This window comes from Bison bison, unplaced genomic scaffold (genome assembly GCF_000754665.1).
Source record: "Bison bison bison isolate TAMUID 2011002044 unplaced genomic scaffold, Bison_UMD1.0 scf7180017864236, whole genome shotgun sequence".
NCBI lineage: Eukaryota > Metazoa > Chordata > Mammalia > Artiodactyla > Bovidae > Bison > Bison bison.
In genome coordinates, this window is record NW_011494808.1 from 5,709,979 (window position 1) to 5,719,532 (window position 9,554).

A 9,554-nucleotide genomic window follows, 5' to 3' on the forward strand; every position below is an offset into this window, starting at 1 on the left:
TGTTCACTATAGGAAAAAAAACTAAAATACAGATAAGCACAAATCACCTGTAACCCCATTGCTCAGAGATTATCACTTTTTAGATTTTGATATTTGTCTTTTCATACATAGGGATACACATTTTAAAGTTCATGTTATCTTTTTTTTTTTTCAAAAATAGAATTTCACTATACATCCTGTTTTGTAATGTAAATGTTTGTGAATCATAGTGTGCTTTTCAATTTGTAATCATTTTATCACAGGCTTTTCTCTGGTTGTGGCAAGAGGGGGCTACTCTCTAGCTGCAGTGAACAGGCGTCTCATTGTGATGGCTCCTTTTGCTGCAGATGTTCCCAAGCACAGGGGCTTAGCTCCTCCACAGCATGTGGGATCTTCCCCGACCAAAGACTGAACCCATGTCTCCTGCATCAGCAGGCAGAGTCTTTACTGCTGAGCCACCAAAGAAGCCCTTTTCACTATTTTTTATGATTGCACAGTAATCAACTATACAAAGTCATTGTCATTTGAAGCACACCAATCTCTTGTTAGATTTTTAATGGTTTGATTAGTTTGTTGTTCCATTTTGATTCTTGTCAGGGTTGTTTTTTTTTTTTTTTAAGAGAAAGAGGTACATAAAAAAGAAAAGACAGCTCTTAGCAAATATTTCCCCCCAAAGATCAAGATACCTGGAACGTGTTCTGAAATGATGCAGATTCAGTCTAGTTTCCCATACTTTTAGTTGCATCTTAGTGATGGAACCAATTCATCGTGACCAACACAAAGCACTGAGTTCCCTCCTCGCTCCTATACATGGAGTGTGATAGTGGGAACTGAGGTGGCAGGACAGCGTTCAAGAACCTGCTCGGCTCCTCAGCACAGAACTAATACTTTAGGAGGAGAAAATACTTAAGCCTGGGTTTTATAAAGACCCTTTTGATTTACTCTAATATAAATTAAATCAGCCAGATTTTGTGGTTTGTGTCATTGCTACAGAGATGCTCTTTAAATTCAAATCTCAAATTTATTAACTATTTAAACACATGGGACATCAAGCATACCATTTCCCGATCTTCTGGTTTCCTACTTCCTTATCCTGTGCTTAAAAAAAAAAATGCAATTTCCTTGCTTACTCTCATGTAATGTAAAGATGAATTGAGCGTGCTCACAACTGGAAAGGACTTCCATGATCTGTGGCTGATACAGTTGGCATTACAGGACACCAGTCATTCTGAAGAGGATGTGAGATGAAAACAGGATGAGGGATTCCCTGGTGGTCCAGTGGTTAGGAACCAACTCTTCCACTGCCGAGGGCATGACTTCAGTCCCTCGTCAGGAAACTAAGATCCCACGAGACATGTGACACAGCTAAAAAATTTAATAATAATTAACTTAAAATGGAAAACATCTCTTAAAAGACCATAAAAACTTAAATAAAAAAAAACACCATAAAATAAAATGGAGGCTGATGGTGGAGTACAGGCCAGGTGGTCCTGGAGCTGCAGACAACAAAGCACAGACATGGATGTTCCCATTCTTAGAATTCCAAGGTCCACAGGGAGCTAAATACACTGGCTTCTGGGATCTACTTTAAAGAGAACAGCAGACTAACTCAGCAGTAGGCAAGAGAGGCGTAGCCCCAGTCTCCTGAGAAGCTGCCCACAGGGGCAAAGTTTGACTCTATTGACCGTCAATTGGCAAGATGTAGACAGTATTTGCCAACAAAGGTCCATCTAGTCAAGGCTATGGTTTTTCCAGTAGTCATGTATGGATATGAGAGCTGGCCTATAAAAAAAGCTGAGCGCTAAAGAATTGATGCTTTTGAACTGTGGTGTCGGAGAGACTCTTGAGAGTCCCTTGGACAGCTAGGAGATCCAACTAGCCCACCCTAAAGGCAATCAGTCCTGAATATTCATTGGAAGGACTGATGCTGAAGCTGAAACTTCAATACTTGGCCACCTGATGTGAAGAACTGACTCATTGGAAAAGACCCTGATGCTGGGAAAGATTGAAGGCCAGAGGAGAAGGGGATGACAGAGGATGAGATGGTTGAATGGCATCACTGACTCAATGGACGTGAGTTTGAGTAAGCTCCGGGAGTTGGTGATAGACAGGGAGGCCTGGCATGATGCAGTCCATGGGGTCGCAAAGAGTCAGACACGACTGAGCAACTGAACTGAGCCAGTATTCATTGTAGAAGAAAGTAAGGTTTCCAAAGATACCTCTCAGCTTTCTGTAATCGGTGTTCTCCCTGACCTGCATTCATTCAGTTCAGTTCAGTCGCTCAGTCGTGTCCCACTCTTTGCGACCCCAGGCCTCCCAGTCCATCACCAGCTCCCGGAGTCCACCTAAACCCATGTCCATCGAGTCGGTGATGCCATCCAACCAACTCATCCTCTGTCGTCCCTTTCTCCTCCCACCTTCAATCTTTCCCAGCATAGGGGTCTTTTCAAATGAGTCAGCTCTTCGCATCAGGTGGCCAAAGTATTGGAGTTTCAGCTTCAACATCAGTCCTTCCTGCATTCATTAATGGAAGGTAAATGTGGGAAAGTGTGCCTCATCGATTGCTTCTTTCAAAACTAACGAATGCATAAATTATGGAAGGCATAAATTGGGAAGCAAGTCCACGTACTCCAGATTCTCAGTTAATCAAGTCAGTCCAGCAATCATTTAGGGCAGCAGTCCCCAGCTTTTTAGGCACCATGGACCAGTTTCACGGAAGAAAAGTTTTCTGCAGACTGGGGAAGGGGGATGGTTTCAGGATGATTTAAACACGTTACTTTTATTGTGCACTCTATTGTTACTACATGGTGGTATATAATAACAGAATTATATAACTCGTCATAATGTGCAGTTCACAGTGGGTTCCTACTCCTATGAGAATCTAATGCCGCCCCTGTTCTGACAGGGGGCAGGGCTCAGGCAGGAAGAACCGCGATGAGGAGCAGCTGTAAGTGCAGATGAAGCTTTGCTGGTTGGCCTACTGCAAACCTCCTCCTGTGCAGCCCACAGACCAGTACCAGTCCATGACCCAAGGGCTGGGGACCCCTGAATTAGAGCCACTATCATCTTAAACTGAAGGTATTCTGTCCAAACCCAAAATCCAACGCCTCATCTCTGGGTGGTTCCCTTTCCATATTTTTCCAATTTCTACCAATAATGCCACTTTATTATGAAACTTTATCAGGTCCTCCTTGTCGATTATTCCTGTAAAATGTCTCTCTCCCACTCATTTCTTTGTCTTCCCACAACAGGACCCAGGCACTCATCCCTTCCTCATTGGTTTTTGTGCCTCTGGTCTCCCTTTTCTAAGATATTCTGTATATCACTGCCTGCTAACACGATATGTGATCTTTCTAAATTATTCATTTCATCGGGTCAGCCCTTGATTTCCCACAGATTTAATTCCTGGCACACAGTAAGTTGTTGTTAAGAACTGTTGAAGGAACTCGATGACTGGTGAATGTGAGGTTTCAGTTCTATTTTAGCTTAAACATGTGATTCACTAAACTTGAACTAGTAACTGTAGAACTGCACTTCTTTTAGGTTTATTTTGCTTACAACTATTAAGTGAGGCATTGTAAAACAACCGCTGATGGTGAAATAAACTAAGGAGATGAAAGCGTTAACATCTATCTTGTGGAGTAATTTGAAGTCACAATCTAACTTTCACATCAAGAAAACTTGGGTCATTCACAATGTGTGTCTTAAGTTGAAGACACTGATCTTCATAATCCTCACTTGCAAATCAGCTTCATTATTTTCTCCATCTCTATGTGTGCACAACCCTTCTTCCCATTCTTTTATTTTTAGATCCAGCCAACCTGCCCATCTTCTGTGAGCTGCTCATGAACAAGGCCATCACTAAACAGAATTACAGCATCAGGGGTTTCGGCTTCTGCATAAGTGTTTGTAAATTACCTAAATTCATTGAACAAGTGGAGTTGAATGATTTTACTTCAAAAAGAAGTTTTACATGAAGTGTTCAGTGTTTAGGTTTGGGTTGCAAGTGCTTTCTCTTCTTCTGCATTCCCCCATCTTGGATTTGCAAAAGTTGTGACAATGTAACTTTCAACAAGGTTTCTAAGAACTTCAGATAAATCACAGAGCCCAGAATGATACATGTAATCCAAATTCACAGATTGAACAAAACCAATGAGTTGGTTAAAACAGTTCCTGCGGTGATTCTGGTATATCATCTCTTCTCATTTATCCCAGTTCTTTAGCAGAGTTATGTCTTAGAGCCCAAAGTATCAGCTGATAGGAGAGTTTGCTTTTCTCTCTCAGCTTAATTTTTATAAGTACTCCTGAAACTCCACAACTTGCTGATAAGTGACTGAAAATGAGGCAAACGAGGTAGATTCCCTAGGTCTCCTCTGGCGGCTTTGGATGAATGTGGATAATTAGCTCCTGAATGACTGGCTGCAATCTGCATATTTCTTTGGGTCATAGCTAGAAGGTCTTCAGCTCCCCTGACTGCACTCCACACTTTCTAATTGTGCGCTGGGGGTCAAGTTGCCCGTGTTCCAAGCAGACTGAGAAGAAATGTGGGGAGTTCTCTTATGTCTCACAGTTATTTAAAACCTGTACGGCTCTTCAGCTGTGGTAGGCTATTCTTGCCAGTAAGCTAAATTTAACATTCCTCTCAATGTGCTGCAATGAGGTTGCTACTATAAATTGCTGTTGTGTAGACTGCAACTTCAGAGAGCGGGTCTATGTGCAGAGGGCTCCAAGCCAACTTCTTGACAATCTTGCCTGCAGCCAGTGTGATAATACTAGGAATTACTTACTCTTCAGCACAAGACACACCTGTAGCAGAGTCTGAAAAGAGCCAACAACGACCTACGAGCCAGTCCCAGCTGACGTGGAAATCAGCAGGAATATATGACATAAAAGGTGAAAAATGCGGGCACTTCTTTGTATGCCTGATGGTCGGCATTATTTTAAAAATTGAAGGATTATTTTTATGTCGGAGCACTGTTTCCTTCTGAGGGCTTTTTGAACATTCAGTTTAGTATTATGAAGGTTTTGTTATTTGAATTAGGAAATGTCAAATGAGTATATATTGTAGATTTGATTCAGTCTGTACCATATAATGACGAGTCTTAAGTGTGGAAAATTGAAGCATATTTTACAGAGATTTTGGGGGAACATGCAAGGTTTTTTTTCCCTCTTTTAAAATGAATGAATGCTTCTGATATTCATAAGCACAAACTTTAGTTTACTGTTGGCCCGTGTTCCATAAGTCTGATTTGAGCAATCAGTTATAGTGGAAATGCCAAGGACTTGTAAAAAAAAAAGCCAAACCTGGTTAAAATTTGGTCTATTATTTCTTAGCTGGATAAAGTCCCTTAACCTTTGAGAGACTCGTTTTATATGTATGGGGGACGAACAATATCTCCCTGAGTTGTTATAAAGCTTAAAGGGAATATATATAAAATGCAAAGCCTAGCACTGGAGACATAGTAAGTATTCAATTAAGTTCAGTAATAGATTAGCAGTAGTAGTTGTCAGAACTTAGAATTAATAGCAGGAAGGTAGGTTACTTCTGCTATGCATTAAAATGAGATTTTGTGGATCAGCCTAGAAATCCCATCTAATTTTAAAACCAAAGTGAACAAGATTTTCTTCTTAAATTAAGGTTCAATTCCAAGATACAAAGCTGTTTCAGACCAATTTTTAAAAAACTCTCATGAGGGAATTAGCCTTTGGGGGAAGAAGCTTGTAGTTTTACAAGCTAAAGAAGCTTGTTGATTAAAAGAAAGCCACTGAAAATACTGGCAGTGTTCTTGACCTGAAAGCCAGACACCTGCCAGTATTCGAGAAGAAGCAAAACAGAGACAACTTGCACTCCTCTTTTCATGTCTCCAGAGCTTCTGAGTTCATCAGTGTGTCTTGGGGGCTCCCTCAGGGGTCAGCCCCACTTCACAGATGCAGAAACTGAAGGTCAAGCAGAATCACTTGCCTGAAGTCACACAATGAGTTAACAGCAAAGTGGAAACTAGAATTAGTCCATTCTAGTTACAGAAACACGTGCGGAGTGTGTGCCAATAGTGGGCATATGGCCACAAGGGCTCCTCCCCAGCCCCTCCTCCCATACCACACACCCTCTAAGCCTCCTTCTCCAAGATTACAACTGTCCCTTCTGTTTGGACCAAGTAGGGCTCCATCCCTGTCTTTGTCCGTTTGCCTCTATAACAAAACATCAGTTCCATAAAGCGGGTGGCTTGTAAACAAGTTATTGCTCACAGCCCTGGAGGCTGGAAGTCGGTGCAGCTGGGCCCAGAGAGGGCCCCCTTTCTGGGCTGCAGGTGTCTGGTGGTGTCCTCATGGGGAGGAGCTCTCTGGAGCCTCTTTCAGGAGTCCCTAATCCCTGCTATGAGTGCTCCACCCTGGAGACTGAAGCATCTCCCAACGGCCCCGCCCACTGAAACCATCACATCAGACGTTAAGATTTCAACAAAATAACCTGGGGGTGGGGCACAAACATTTGGAGCATTGCACTCCCTTTAACCAGCGCTCATGTATCCTGAAGGTCTCAGAAAACAGGAGCGATTTCTTGTTACAAGGCAGAGAGGTGCTGGGAAATCGAGTCCGCGTCATGCAGATTGGCATATTAGTGTTGTTGACCACACACTAGCGGACAACTAACAAACTGTCAGTTGGGAACCTCTTGAAGCATCAGAAGTTAAAGTGTCTGATTTTCTACAATTCAGTAACATTCTATTGTTCTCTTCAAAAAGGCTTGCTAACTGTTTGGTTTTGTGGGTTTTAACATCTTTTTAAATTGAAGTTTGGTTGATGTTTACAAGTGTTTCAAACTTAAAAACACACACGCAAGAAAAACTCTCATCCCAGTTTTGGAGAGCTGTAGGGCAAGGCCAAAACAGACACAGACATATATCTGAACGGATGTTCAGGTTTCAAGAGCAGGGGCTTCTTTTTTTCTCCCTCCTGCAGTGTTCACAACATTTTAAGAAGAGAATCTCTGATGAAATAAATTGAGGTATTGAGGTTTTCAAGATTCAGATCATGAGTGGATTTTATTACTTTCCTCCAAAGCGTAATATATTGCTGGATTTCTCTTTCCAATATCTAAACAGCTATTAGCTTTGTGGAACTGTGTTCTCTTGCCCAAAGAGGAAATTCTAATTAACTCAAAGCACTGTGATTCCACCTCTAAGCCATTTACAGACTGGGGGTTGTGCTACAGTTAGCTTTTTTTTTTTTTCTCAAGTCCTTTGTTAGCTTCATAAAACTTCTATGGATATGAATCTTAATAGATTTCAGCCTTGTTCTATTTTCACATTCCTGCTTGTCCTAGGGGAGTAGTATAGTGTGTTTAGTGCTGGTCTGGCATGCAGCTGGAAAAAGAATGTCAAGTTTATGGGAGAGGGGGGTGGGGTCCCTGCTTGTTTCTGCTGCCAGAAATGTGTGTCTTGCAACTCCTAGAGTTTGTGCAAGACATGATATGAAAGGAACTGAAACAGCAGAGGCTAGAGCCTCAGCACATGAAATGGGCAAGTTTGGGGAAGGATGTTAAGGGACAGGATCTAGGCTCCGCAACCGGTAAGCCCTCTGACATCTTCCTTTCGTCCAGGCCCCTCCGCCTGCTCCAGGCGTTGCTTCCCTTCCCGCCCGGCCAAGCCTCTGGGCTGCGGCACTTCGGCTCCTGCCTCACTCACTCCACCACCCTCATCACTCAGTGGTCCGGTGCCCCCTGTGCCCCTGCGTGTGGTGAGTCAGGCGGGTACCCTGTTATGCAGCCTCGTCCTGCCTGGCACGCTCTGCCTGGGCCCCTGCTGTGAGGCTTCACCCAGCGAACCTGTGCTGGCATGCTGCGGAGCTGGGCCTGCAAGCCAGATCTCTGTCCTGACTTCCAGTCCCATCTCCTCCCATTTAGTGCAAATACTCACTTAAATGTCCCAGGCAGAGTTCACCTATGTCTCTCTTAAATCTCCAGCTCTTTTGATGACTGCCAAGACCCTAAGGTCCTTGAGGGGGGCGGGAAGCAAAGAAATTGAAAGCCAAAAACCTAGAGTCTTTCGCCTCCCTTTCTCATCCAAAGCTAATCAGAGCTAGTGCATCAGAAGGCTGGCACTGTCTGCTCCGCTCTTCAGTAACCTGGTGATCTCAGTCACTCTGTGCAGAAGGTCAAGGCTTCAGGATGGGACACGTTCATTTGTTCATGGTGTCAGCAATGATGCCAGATATGGGCCTGGAATATGAAGGGCTCCTTAGGTAAATAAGGACAGGTTGTGCTATTGTCTTTACATGCACCGCAAGATTGTAAATGTTTCTTGAATAACCAGTTTCCCTGGGGAATCCGCGTTCCTTCTAAACGTCTGTGCACTGCCCACCCCTCCTTCCGTGGGAGGAATTTGCATTTAGAGCATTATCTCAATGTATAACTTTTTAAAGGGGCTATAAAGAAGGCCATAGATTTCCTTTGGGATCAATATAAAGCCAACGTCACATTGCATAGGAAAAAAGCTTATGCCTCAGCTTCCCTGGTGGCTCAGATGGTAAAGAATCTGCGTGCAATGCAAATGTGGGTTTGATCCCTGGGTTGGGAAGATCCCCTGGAGGAGGAAATGGCAAACCACTCCAGTATTCTTACCTGGAGAATTCCATGGACACAGGACCCTGGTGGGCTACAGTCCATGGCATCGCAAAGAGTCGGACACGACTGAGAGATTAACATTTTCAACACTTTTTGGCCAGGAAAGAACTACGGGATTAGGAGTGATTAAATCTTGCCCGCAGGGCTGAGTGTTGGGAAGGACTGAGTTGTGGAGCAGGTTCCAGGGGCCGTTGACGGCCTGGCCCTCAGCTCTCTCAAAAAGGACATGATGATTTGGGTTTTACTTCTTCAACCAACAAAAATGGTCAAAAACTTAAGGTGCCCATGTTGAAGTTTGGCGTCTCTGCAGGGATTTGTTCAAGTAGAAAGAGCAAGGAGCCAGGAGAGAGCTTGAGTTCCTCTGAGCCGTGTGATCTGAACCAGGTGACTCTGTTTTCCTGGCTTCAGTTTCCTCTGCTGTTAAATGATGATTCCTGTATTCCATGTAGTCATCTTGGATCTCTAATGAAACACTCAGGAAAGTCATGCTTGGGATAAATGTTTCTACAGCACAGACACACCATATCTTTAAGACCTTGTGATTCTGATTCTAAGAATTACTGTATTTGGGATTTTTTTTAATTTAATTTTTAATTGAAGGTTGTTTACAGAATTTTGTTGTTTTCTGTCAAAGGGGGTATATGCACACCTATGGCTGATTCATGCTATATTTTTAAGAGCGATGCTTGGATTTGAAGTACTTTTATTGCTGGATGTGAAAAATTGATTTTAAATTAATAACTTCAGGTTTATTGGCTGCGAGCTCCTAGTCTCCAGGCCCCCTTACACAGAATAATGGTATATGTGAAACTGGAGTGTTGTATCCTGGGGGGCTATGTACCCTAAGGAGAGGAGGGGTGTGTCAGAGTCAGGAGGAGGGAAGGGCCTTCCACGGAGACGGGAACGGGCGGCGGGGCAGCTGGGGAGGGTGGCCGGGCTGGAGGCCCGTCAAGTC